General features: G+C 36.9%; 1 long non-coding RNA gene across 1 annotated transcript in view; it reads left to right on the forward strand.

Annotated features, from left to right (window-relative positions):
• LOC122696491 overlaps positions 1-12,256 on the forward strand; it is a 36,034-nt gene extending 23,778 nt beyond the window's left edge. Inside the window, exon 5 of the long non-coding RNA XR_006341764.1 lies at positions 12,132-12,256. This is a non-coding gene — a long non-coding RNA (uncharacterized LOC122696491). The remainder of the gene's footprint in view (positions 1-12,131) is intronic.
• Positions 12,257-13,089: the final 833 nt, after the last annotated feature.

The following is a 13,089-nucleotide window of genomic DNA, read 5'->3' on the forward strand; positions in this document are numbered from 1 at the left end:
CTCTAGGCAAGAATACTGGCGTAGGTAGCCATTCCCTTCTCCAGAGGATCTTCCCAACCCAAGGACTGAACCTGGGTCTCCTGCATTTCAGGCAGATTCTTTACCATCTGAGCCACCAGAAGCCCAGTCAACCTTCTATTTAAGTACTGCTCATTATTTGGAGCTTTTCAGTGAGACAAGCTGTTAGGTTTTTAATTCATATCCAAACATGTGAGAGTGATGCAAATAAAACAGGGACAAATGGTTTTCAAAATGATTTATTGAATAAAAGCTGAAGAAGTGAAAATGAATGCATTCAAGAGGAGAGAGGGTGAAAGAAGCAGAATTTCTAGAACGGTCTCATGTCTGAAGTATGATGACAGTCAATTCTTGAGCCAGTATTGGTGAAAGTTAAGGTGAGAAATTTAATATTCAGGTAGAATAGGACCTAAAAAAATGTAGAGAAATATAAAATTAATTCCTACTGTCCTACAAATAACATCTTGCTGTTTTGAAATTGCTATTTTCTATTTCTTATGTGAAATTAATTCCATTTAAATGACCTACCTACACCTGCCCCCAGTATTACTCTCTTATTTTCCTATCATCTCATAATTCAACCTCAGAGTAAAACATATCTAATTAGATGTTCTAAGTTTACAGTAAAGTATAGCTAGCTAGCTGCTGTGTTTAAGGCCTAATCCATCATTACTACTACCTAGAATGTCTCATCCACCTTAAAAAAGCCCTTATATAAATTTTGATAAATCATTATGTTCCAACAATCTTTTCTCTGAAATTATCCTAGATGTGCTTCTTCTCAAAAATGATACAGATGCTTATTTACAAAACAGAAATATACTCACAGACACAGAAAACAAACTTGTGGTTACTTTTCTGTATACCTGAAAATAATGCAACATTTTAAATCAACTATACTTCTATTAAAAAAAAAGTCTTTGGACTAATGCTGAATCAAGAAAAGAAAGTTTTATATCATGGTTCTACAATCTAGATGAGTTTTTTGGTGTATTATATCTTCATGAATATAATTTTTTCTAGATTTATTTTCTTCTCCAAGGATTTTCTTTTTTAATTATGGCATCATGCCTTCATTACTAAGAACTTAATTGAGGTTTCACTCTTCCTGATTTCGGTCAAGCACAGCTGCTAACAGTTTCTTGGTTGTGATACTCATTCTCATGTTTGAACATTTATACCTGCCAATTTCCCTTTCTGAAATACTGTCTGGGTGTTTTCATACCCATAACCTTATCAGACTTTATCAGAATAAAGTCCCCAAAGATTTTATTATATATATAGATAGTATTTAGAGACTTCCAGTGGTTCAGATGATAAAGGATCTGCCTGCAATGCAGGAGACCCAGGTTTGATCCCTGGGTTGGGAAGATCCCTGGAGAAGGGAATGGCAGCCCACTCCAGTATTCTTGCGTGCCTGGAGAATTCCATGGACAGAGGAGCCTGACAGGCCTACAGTCCATGGGATCACAAATAATTGGACACAACTGAGGGACTAACATAGTATCTATAATGGCAGAACTTAGAAATCTTTAGTTTGAAAAGATGCTAAGTGATTGTGATTCAGCTGTCTACTGAATGTGAGATCACCATTTTAGAATTCTAAGTTTTCTGACTGTTGGCTTAAATATTAAGACATTTGGATTCTAGCCTTGGCTTTACCATTGTGTGGTCTGAATGTGTCCAAATCCCAAAACTCTGTATCCTATATATAAAATGGGAGAAGATCTACTCTTTTTCATAGGATTGCAAAAAATTGGGGCAGATCAGGTGTAACTAGCCATAATGTAAGTTATTTGGAACTACATAGAGCTCTACTGAATTTCCTCATTTCATTCTTTGCATGCATTATTTACCTGTTACTGATATGCTTGATATGTGCTGCTGCATTGCTTTTATGTTGGGGAAGAAGGGTTACTGCTGGTTATAGCTGTATTTGCTGAGGTTGGAGTAACAGGTGGTGATTGTATGCCACTATCCACAGCAGAGGTGGTTCCAGTGGAGGCCGTATTGGTGGGACTGGAGGTTACCCCAGGGGTAGTGGAAGTTGTGCCTGGGGTAGTAGTGATGGCATTAGCTTCAGGTGTGTTGGTTGTTGCTGTGGTTGTGATGGTTGAAGGAGGTGTAGAGGTAATGACATCTGTGGACTCTGAAGAACTCGTGGCAGGAGTGACCTCATCATCAGTGGCAGTTGTTTCCATTTCTTCGTTGGTAGAGTAGTCCAATTCAGTGGTTGTATCTTCAGATACAGCGGTAATGATGGAAATCGATGTGGTGGCAGCTTCAGCGGTAGTGTCCTCTATAGGTTCAGTAGTTTCCTTATTCTCTGGAGTTGTATTCGTAGTTTCAGGGGTTGGAAAATATGTTTCTTCAGTAGAGGCAGAAGTAAGCGGGGTGGGATTCACGGTACCTAGTATACTTGTACTGGGAACAGTTGTGGCACCTGAGGCTGAGGGTGAGGGTGTGGTTGCAACACTTGTGGAGGCTGCTACTGGTGCAGTGGTGGCTGTTACGGGGATTGTGGTTGCAGCTGAAGCAGCTTTTCCTGTTGTAGCCACAGACATGGTGCTTGCTCCTAAAGCTGTGGAGTCAGATGAAGGGGTTGTGGCATCGGGGGGTGTAGTCGTGGCATCTTCAGTTGGACTTGTGGCATTGAGGGTTGGGTTTGTGGTTCCACTGTTGATGGTCAAGGTACTAGATTCAATAGCAGAGGTACAAATACCTTGTGTGGTGATGGCAGCACTTAGCGAGGTGGTGGTGGCCTCGAGACATGTGGGGCCAGTGACTGAAGGTACAGTGCTAACACTTGGGGTGGCACCAACCCCTGGAGTTGTAGAGGCTGCTGTAGTGACAGTGGCAGGTCCTCCAGCTACTGTGGTTGTAGCTGAAACCGTTGTACTTACAGCTGGAGATGTGGAATCTGCTACTGAGGATGTAGGCTTTTCAGCCGTGGGGGTTGTGGCATCTGCAGGTACTGTGGTAGCTTCAGTGGTTATGTCATCTGCTGATGGAGTGATAACTTCTTTCCCTGGCGCTGGAGCCACAGAAGCCTGGACAGTGGTTTTACCCACACTGGTCAACACACTGGGTTTAGCAGTAGAGGCTGAAGTCACAGGGGTTGAAGCAGTAGCACTTGCTACCGTTGTGCCAGCAAAAGCAGTAGTCATGCCGATGGCTGAGGTTGTGACGACACCAATGGTGGCTGTATTTACCTGTAGGTTTGAGGAGGCTGTTGCTGTTGTGATTGTTCCCACAGGTCCTGGGGTTGAGGATCCAGCTGTCGTAGCAACCGTGGATGTGAAGTCTGTTTCCAAGGTTGTGGAATCTGTTGCACCAGTTGTGACCTCATCGAGTGAAGTTGTGGCAACTGCAGTGGTTGTGACTTTGTTATGTGGACATTTTTTCCTTGGAGCTTGAATTGATTTAGATCCTTTTGGTTTAGATGGTTTGAACCTTTTTTTGACAACTGTAGATTTCCCTTTTTTAGATTGTTTTACAGTTTTGCTGGCTAAGGGAGGTTGTCTTTTTATTCCTTGAGGGAATGTAAGCTGATTTGAAACTTTCTTAAGAGGTTTAGATGGTCTCTTTTCGGACTCCCTTGGCCTTTTCTTTGCTGTTAGAGTTGTGGGCTGTCTTTGTTTAGATGGTTTTATAGATTTACTCTTTGCAAGAACTGTTTTTGCAGTCTTTTTACCTGCTGTGGGCTGTTGCTTTGTAGTTTTTTTTTGAATTTTTTTCTTAGCTAGAGATGTTTTTGGTCCTACTTGAGCAGATTTAGACAGCTTTTTGGCAGTAAGGTTTGATTTTTTTAGATTTTTCTTCTCAGCCAGAGTTTGTTTGAGAGCTGGAGATATGCTTTCTTTTGCTTGAGTTGAATGCTTCCTGGTGGTTTTAGACAAGGAGCTTTTAAATGTATTTGGTCTTTTCTTTGAGGCTGATTGTGTTTTTAGTGCCAATCTAAGTGCTTTAGGCTGATTCACTTGTTTCTTGGCAGGTGAGGTACAGGGTTTTTCGGCTATAGAGGTTTTCCTTTTTGTTGCAACTTCTTTTGGTTGATTGAGCTTTTTCTTGGCAGATGGAGATGCTGCCTTTTTAAATTTAGTCAGATTTTTCTTTTTGGTTTCAGAAGCTGCTCTTATTCCTGTTGTCTTAGTTGGTCTTTTTTTGACCAGAGTTGACAGTTTGGTATCTTGTTTCTTTAGAGTTTTCTTTTTGGCTACACTTTTTGGGGAAGTGGTTTTAATTGCTTTTGCTTGCTTCTGGTTTTTCTTGGTGCGTGAAGACAGAGCTCTGTGAGATTTAGCTGGTGTGTTCTGGGGAGTTGATGAAGTTTTGGGGGAAGCTTTATTGCTGTGGAGTTAGATGATTGTTTTTTGGATAACATAGACAAGGCTTTAGATTTCTTCTTAAGTAGAGATGTTTTTGGAGCTGTTCCTATTGTGGTTTTTTAAAACTGTTTCTTAGCAGGTGTAGACTGGATTTTCTTGGACTTTTGTGAACTCTTTTTAGCTGAAGTTCTTTCTGAAGCTGCTTTAGCCACTCTTGGCAAATTCAACGGCTTCTTGCTAGAGGAGGACAGGGGCTTTTTGAATACATTTCGATTGTTCTTTATAGTCAAAGATGATTTTGGTGCTGCTGAAGTCCTTTTTGACTGTTTCTTGCCAGTGGTCTTTTGACCTTTTTTAGGCTGTTCCAGAGTTTTGCTTGACCTCAGTAGAATATTTTGTTCTGTTAGACCAGAGTAGTAGGGGGTCAGCCCTTTCTTGGCAGAGGCCAATGTGCTTTTTTTAAGGCTTGCTCTGGTTTTGTCTTTGTGATGGCTTTTTCTTTGTACTTAGTGTCTTCAGATTTGAAGATGATTGACTGGCTGCTTTGTTAATCAGTGGAGGTAGGACAGAGGCACGAGAAGGGGCTTGAGGTTTCCTAACGACCTGGGTGGATGAAGGTCTGCTCCTTGATGACCTGGGGAAACTTTGCCCGGGTTGACTGTTGTCTGTCTTTCCTGTTGCCTGGTGCCGTGGTTGCTGACTCTCACTGAACTATGGGGGGAGAGAATAGAAGATATCTCCAAATGAAACAGTCAGTTAATTGTTGCTTTATATCCTCCCTTTCATTTTAGAAACTGGTCTGCTCTTTCAGTTAGGAGGTGCTTTGATTTTGAGTGTCAGACAAATTTAGAATAAATTGTACTATAACCTTAAAATGCATGCACACTCTGACTCTGCAACCCCATGGGCTGTAACCCGCCAGGCTCCTCTGTCCTTGATTCTCCAGGCAAGAATACTGGAATGGGTTGCCATTTCCTTCTCCAGGGGATCTTCCCCACCCAGGGTTTGAACCTGAGTCTCCTGCATTGCAGGTGGATTTTGTACCACTGAGCCACCAGGGAAACCCTATAACTTTAAAATACCACGGCACATTATATGGATGATTAGAGAAAGCACCTGGGTATTACTTTCAGTGCTAGTGTATTTACTTGGAAAATTGAACAAAATAGAGAAATGTAATTTGGAGGAAATCCAATTAGTTGGTTTTGTAAAATACTACCACTAAATATGAAAATTTGTTTTTCCCTTAAAAACTGCTGAGTAAAAATCATCATCATGTCCTTTAGGAATGAATGAAAGAACCACATAGGCAGCTGTGTTACATGAATCTCAGTGAAAGTATTAGAGCTATATTCCAGTTTTGAAATTATATAAGGGAACAGTATTTGGTGTTGAGCTAAAAAATTGGATATTAAAAAATGCAGTAAAAACCTGTTTTTCTTGCCTGCCAAAGCTTTGTCTGAGGCATTGAATGTTGTGGGAAGAATTTTACAAGGAAATAATAATGATAACAGAAAAGGAAGGACTCCCTGGAATGAAGTGTGGTTAGTTAAATAAAATTGAACAGACATTTGAAGATCACATGTAATTCTAAAAATAGTGGATTCTTCCCTGGTGGCTCAGAGGTTAAAGCGTCTGCCTGCAGTGCAGGAGACCTGGGTTCGATCTCTGAGTCGGGAAGATCCCTTGGAGAAGGAAATGGCAACCCACTCCAGTATTCTTGCCTGGAGAATCCCATGGAGGGAGGAGCCTGGTAGGCTACAGTCCGTGGATTCGCAAAGAGTCAGACACGACTGAGCGACTTCACTTCACTTCACTTCACTTCATACTCTCTGATCAAAGAGAGATATAAGAAACTAGTGAACAGCACGTAATTGAACCAGAAGAGCAAAGTTTGCTTTTTTTCCCTCTCTCTCTGCAAGAGATATAAAAAGGAAAATCTAAAGCCATACAGTTCAAGAGAACCAGGCTCTTATAAATAAGAAATACATATGCACAGTCATGGATAAGACAAATCAAATATATGAAATTTAATTGTTTATTTTAGATGTCAGTAGGAGACCATCTTACCCTCTTCCTTTTCACTGTAGTTATGTCTTGAGTGGAGGAACATTTTACAACTTTTGATCATGAGAATGTAATAATAGACCCAGAGAATTACTGAAAAACAAACTTGAGAGATGGGAAACTCCTTAAAAGGGAAGTGGTGGGTGAATGTAGACATTAAAGACAAGTGGGAGTCTTGCTGATTTATTTGCCAGTCTAGTTCTATTCCTTCAAATTTATTTGGAGATTTTCTCATCCTTCACCCTTTTCAACAAATAGCCATTCCTTCCTCTGCTCTCTCCCCCTCTTTTTCTCTACTTCCCTTCTACTTTTCCTTCTGTTTTGCCCCTCCTCAGATTCCAAGTGATTTTGAATTGATCTATTTACAAAGATGTTAGAAGTAGAAGGTAATTTCCTGTTTCTTTCCATCTCATGTGACCCTGTTCTGTTTTTAAAAATACATACTCTCACTCTGACCCCCATCTTAGCATTATATAACTTTCAATTTTAGGTGGTTATTTTAGTTTTCAAGTATATAAAATCTTACTGGGAAACAAATAGCAAAGACCAGGATGAGCCCAGTCAGGGTTAAAGTCTTCATCTCGTCCTTTTAACCCCTATAAGTAGAGAAATAAGAGAAAAGATTTGTTATGTGCTTGAAAATGAAGAAATGATTACTAAACTGCTCAGCAATAAAAAATTAAAGTTTTATTAGTAGCAATTTTAAGAATAAAAAATTCTTTTCCTAAAATTAAACTTAAAATGTGGATATAAATTTAAAATATGTATGTATGTATGTACACATATATATTGAAGACACTATCATTATTTTGAAACCACTGAAAAACTAGTTTTTTTCTACTTGATTTGCCAATGAGACTGCTATTTAAAAAATTTGCACTTATAAGAGGAGCTTCATTTTCTATCAAGAATTATACAAAATAAATTCTTCACCTACTCATTTTTCAGTCACTGCGTGTGCACTCACATATAAGCATGCATGCACACACACACACCCCTTCCTTCCTAATTCCATAATCATTTAGGAAAATTATATGAGCTGTGGCATAAAAAGAGTTCTGGGAAGGTACATGGAGAGCTATTAAGTTGAGATATAAACTTTATGGGACTCAGTTTCTGTACATCTGACATTTCTGTACATCTGATGGGTGATGTGGTGTTCTATGTATTACTGTGTTTCAAGGACAGGTTCCAGGAAATCCTGAGAGTCTATAAAGCTATTTGACTTTTGCTCTCCTCTCTCTGATATGTGTGTGTGTGTATGAATATATATATATATATATATATATATATATTAGTCTACAGAGTTTTAGTCTACTAATATATATATTAGTCTACAGAGTTTTATACCTGTTCTGAAATTATTTTGTAAAATGTTATATACTTTCCCTGTTAATAAATGATATTCAGATGAGGTACACTTGACAATTAAAGTTACTGAATAATGAAATCCAGTTCTGACCTACGTTACTCTAACTGTAAAGAATATTATGTTGTTCTTCCTAATATAGACAGTTGTGTGGTTAGAGTGTGTACCATGTGTCCGCCATTCTAGATTATTAAGATGAATATACAGAAAAACAGACTTCTGATAGCAGAATTTTGTGGAAGGAAATGGAAAAGACAGCCTGTACATATCTTAGGCATTACCTTAGGGAAACTCAGTGTAAATGAACTAGTCTAGTAGCATGTGGCCTTTGAGAATGATAGTGGGCTTCTCAGCTTCATTAGCCATTAAGCCAACAGATCAACTTCTAGAATTACCTTCAGATTCTGAAACCATTTGGTGTTTCAGTCTGAGTCTGAACTGAATCAGTTGGAATCATTGTCTTTCCCAGTGGGACAGTCTCATCCAATTGTTCACCATTTCAGTGAGTGATGCATTATCATCCGGAAGTTAATATAAGCCAGAGTCCTGAGTTAGTTTGAACTTGCCCTCTCATTCTCTCATGCCCATCAGTCACTAAATCCTCTCTATATTTCACTTCATAGACAATGTTTTGAATAAGCTCACCTCTCTTCATCTTCACCAACAGCATCCTATCCAAGTTAGCATCACATCTTACTTGGGCCTCACCTTGACTCAACACAGGGTTACTGACTTCTCATTTTGTAGTATGCATTGTTCTAGGAGATGGAGACATAGGGAAGAGCAGTACAATGTTTCCTGACCTGTTGGAATTTTCATGATCTCCAAGACAGTCTGTTAACTACCCCATTGCCCTGCTTTTATTTAAGTACAGTTATCATAATATTTTTCATAAAATACAAGTCTAATCGCCCTAGTTCCCTGGTTAGAACTTTTCACTGGGTTCTCATTGCTCTTTATCCTAAAGACAAAACAAACAAACAAACAAAAAATTCTTCAAGTGGCTTACAAGGTCCTTTGCAACCCCACCTGTTACTGTTCTTCAGTCACATCTCTGTGAGTCTCACTCACATTGTGTGTGTGTGTATTGCTTATGATACTCCTTTCTTCCTCAAAGGCCTTTATATATTCTTTAACACAATCCACTGCAGTAAGTCTTTTTATTCTATCTAGAAATTGGAACACTGCCAGTTAAGTTAGTTAATGATGTGTTCATTTCAGTGTAATTCTTATCTTACAAGATGGAATTCTATCTAATGTTTGACATGAGTCCTTCCTTCTTCTCTTGGTTTTTATGAAACCAGCCTACCCTGGCTTTCTTCATACCTCTCTGAAGTTCTTTTTAAGAGGTTTGTTCATGGATTTTCTTTCTTCTCTACCCAAACATGGGTTCTGGCATCAATCTTATTTTTTCCTCGCTTGATAGCAGTGCCCCTGTAGGAGTTCCTGCAGGTACTTGGAAATAGCATCTGTTAATATCTGTAGACTGACTTCTAAGTTTGTTGAGTGAACCATGTGCATACAACTCCTTCATGAACATCTCCTTTTGGTAGTATCACTGCACCTTTAACACAGCCTGCCCAAAACTGAACTAACTCATCAGTGCCCCCAGCCTCTTTCTGATTAAGAAACTAGGCTTTAGTTAATGCAGAAGAGAAGAATCTGGAGAAGAGTAGCCTGGGAGCATTGGTATTATCCACACAGTTACCTTGAGAGGGGTGTCTCTTTTGGATCTTGGTCAGAACTTGCTTCTTATTGATCCAGTCAATGCCTCCAAGACTTGATACCTTCAGATGTTAAAGAACTAACTGAATGGTTCTTCCATCTAATAAGGTAACCATTCCCTTTGTACCTCCTACTTTTCGCCTATTGGTTGTGGTAGAGAGTGGGGGCTAGGAAAAAAATTGCATACGTGGTATCATTTCAGTTTAATCTTGAAACACTTGCCCTTTGGAATTTTTGTCCCAGGAACAATGAGAACTCTATTTTATCTTTTTCTTGGAAGGGGTAACAATAAAATCTGATATTTGACAAAATTTACAAATTAACACTATGGCTTTTATGTATATCACTCATTCTAAGAAAACTATGCTTCAGTTTCTTACTTGAAATTATAAAATTATTTGTATATTGCCAGTGTTCCCAAATTTTTGGAAGTTGATAAACTTCATTTTTGCAATTTGCTTTAATATTTAAAGTTTAATAGACATGAAGAGATAATGTCTGAAAGCATATAATAAGAGGATATAAATAACCTCTATTCCATTGAGTTAGAACACATTTATGCACATAAGCTCAAAGGGCCCACATTAGGGAGATTTGTGAAATACCTCCCCCCATTGCACCTCCACTTCATTCCTTTGAAACCTCTGTGACTTAGAATCCCTCAGTTTTTAAGAGAGCACATTAAATTAGATAGTAATCTGATTTCTGAATACTTTTTCAATTGCTGTGATCATGCAGTGAGAAATGTAGATAACTGCCATTTAGCATGCTAATAAAAATTAATTTTATACTGATTCATTTACCATTTTTATGTCTCAATCTATGTTGAGCCACATACCATAAAGTCAAATAAACTGCTTCAAAACAAATATAGCTATGAGAAATCACCAGTGTATTTGAGAAAAAGTATGCAAAAATCTTCTAAAGGCAATTCTACAGTAGTAGAGAACCTGAAATCAAAAAGGCTAGATTTAATACTTAGTTCTGTCATTTTATTACTATTTGACCTTGGTAAACTTATTTGTAAATGCCATTTTCTCATCTATTAGATGAGAATCATCCCTGTTTTATTCACCTGAATGAGTAGATATTAGAATTAAATTAGAATATTCATTTACTTTGTGAACTCTATAGTACTATATGACAATATTGTTTATAATTTAACTTATTTGTGTATTGAATTTTTATAACATTAACTATAGATATAGTTGATATAATTAAATCTCAGCATTATTGAATATGAAATGACAATTTTGATTTAATTGATTTAACTCAACATATATTTATTGGACATTATTATTGGATGTGATAGGAGCAAGACAGACTCAGTTCCTGTCTTGAAGGGCCAAGGATTTATTGGAAAGGTTGTAACACAAACAGAAAAAAGTGGCTTTGATCCACTAGTATCAGTTTAACAGAGCAATTGTGATCCCATTCAACTGTTTCCTTTAGATAAACTTTCTCCATTCACATTTTCATCCGAAAGCCTCGTGAAGATCAGAGGTCAGGGTTTGGCTGTACTTGAATGACTGGGTGCCTGGATGAAAATCAGTATCATAATAAGGACTGTGCAATAAAAACACACAGTATTGTCTTTTCTAAGACTTGAAATAATCACTTTAAATTTAATAAAAAAGTATATACATTGATTTGACTCATAATAAGGTTTGTCTCCTCTTTTATGTTTGTCCTTACTTTGGAACACTAATCAAAACACTCTTGTTTATAAGATTAATATTATTTTAGGCATTACATTTATGGTTTTCATTTTTATTGAATATTGGAATACTACGGAAAGGACTTTGGAAGCTAATGACTTTGATCTGTATATCCCGTAAATTTGAGTTTATACTTAATTTTGTAAGTAAAGTTCTTACACAGAAATTTTATTATATAACATTATAAGCTCTATGATTATGTAAAAATTAATCATGCCTTCGCCAATGAGAACTAAAGAGTATTTAGGAAGTTTTAGAAAAATAGACCAAGCTCTGTGATTATCACTATGGTGCATTACACTGTTATTAATATGTTATTGATATAAAGGAAAAAGATTACTAATCATTTAACATTTAAACACTAGTCAAGATTAAATAAAATAATAAATACCTGGCCAAATTCCTGTCAAATTATTGGGTGTTAACATGGCCTCAGACATATTTCTATTAGGTAGTTTTGAAAAAAGTGGGAGAATAATTGCTGACAATGTATGTCTTTCACATTCAATAATTAGAGAAGGGAGTTTCAGATCAGTTTGGGCATCTGTCCTCATATATAATGTATAGAAGATCAAGGCATTGTAAATGATTGCTTGGTAGAAGATTTGAAAGAAAAGGAAATACATCATATATTTTTGAAGAAAGGATAAGAATGGTTGGATAAATATTAATAGAGACTGTTGTCTTAGGTTAACTTCAAGTATTGGGAAGCAATGCAGAAACAGGAGAGAATTTGTAGTTATAGTGTCATTTGAGGAATAATGAAATGTATGAAGATGAAGATATATCTTCATTCTGATATATATGTGCACATACAAATTACAGAAAAATATAATTTTATTTCAATTAATTTCTGTGTAATTTTTTGGTATCTTTTGGATTTGTAATTCTCTTTTCTTTGCTCAGACCTTCAACACAATATTATCACCAAGATCAAACTCAAAATTATGAATGGCTTGTTCAAGACAGTTGATCAAACATGATTTCCTCCAAGTTTGTAAGTTAAGTAAGTAAATGTTGAATGAGTAAATAAGTCAAAATTCAAACATGTACAATTTAACTCTCAATATTATCATTTTCTGAAATACTAAAACGTTATACTTCCAGTCATATATGTTTTGGAACTATTTGTGCTTTTACTTCAACAGTGTTGAAGTAAATTTACTTAAGGTAAAATTTACTTGTAGAAAAATTTAAAAACCCACTATTTTTTCCAAAATCTCTATGATCTTATAATGTGGCCAGTGAAAAGAATAGTATAGAGATCTCTTTAAGACCTCCTTTAAGAAAACTTTGGAGTGCATTTTTTTGGTGTTAATTCCTGTATGGTTGTATTTCTCTTGACAGAAGAGTTGTATAGCTTCCACTGGTTCTATATTAATTGTTTTTTCAACTAATAGTCTTTTCTTATCTGCCCTCTAAAGCTGGGTATTCAACCAAACATCCATTCTTATTTCAACCTGAAACTGGTGAGATAATCAGGGAATGAGTGTCTTTCCTTTGCATACTAGTGCTTACTCATTAGCTGAATCAATAAGAAATATAAAGGCAAGGAACAAAGAGAGTCACTTTACGCAGGTGAGCCTCCTGGGGCAGAAAAAGGACTGGAGAAGATGGAGAGTGGATCTGGAGGGCAAGAAGAGGTGAGGCACAATGTTAAATTCAGGTGTGGGCCTTGCAATTTCCAGGTTATTTTTTAAAAATTATGAAAGTATTGTAACACATTTATAGGAGACTTAGGAAATACAGAACAAGGTTACATATAGTTCCACTACATATTACAATTATTTTTTAAGTAGATGAATTAAGACTTTTAGTTGGAATTTCAATATCAAACTCTCAAAAATTAATAGAATGAATGTAC

The sequence above is a fragment of the Cervus elaphus genome, chromosome 6 (assembly GCF_910594005.1).
Source record: "Cervus elaphus chromosome 6, mCerEla1.1, whole genome shotgun sequence".
NCBI classification, from domain to species: Eukaryota; Metazoa; Chordata; class Mammalia; order Artiodactyla; family Cervidae; genus Cervus; species Cervus elaphus.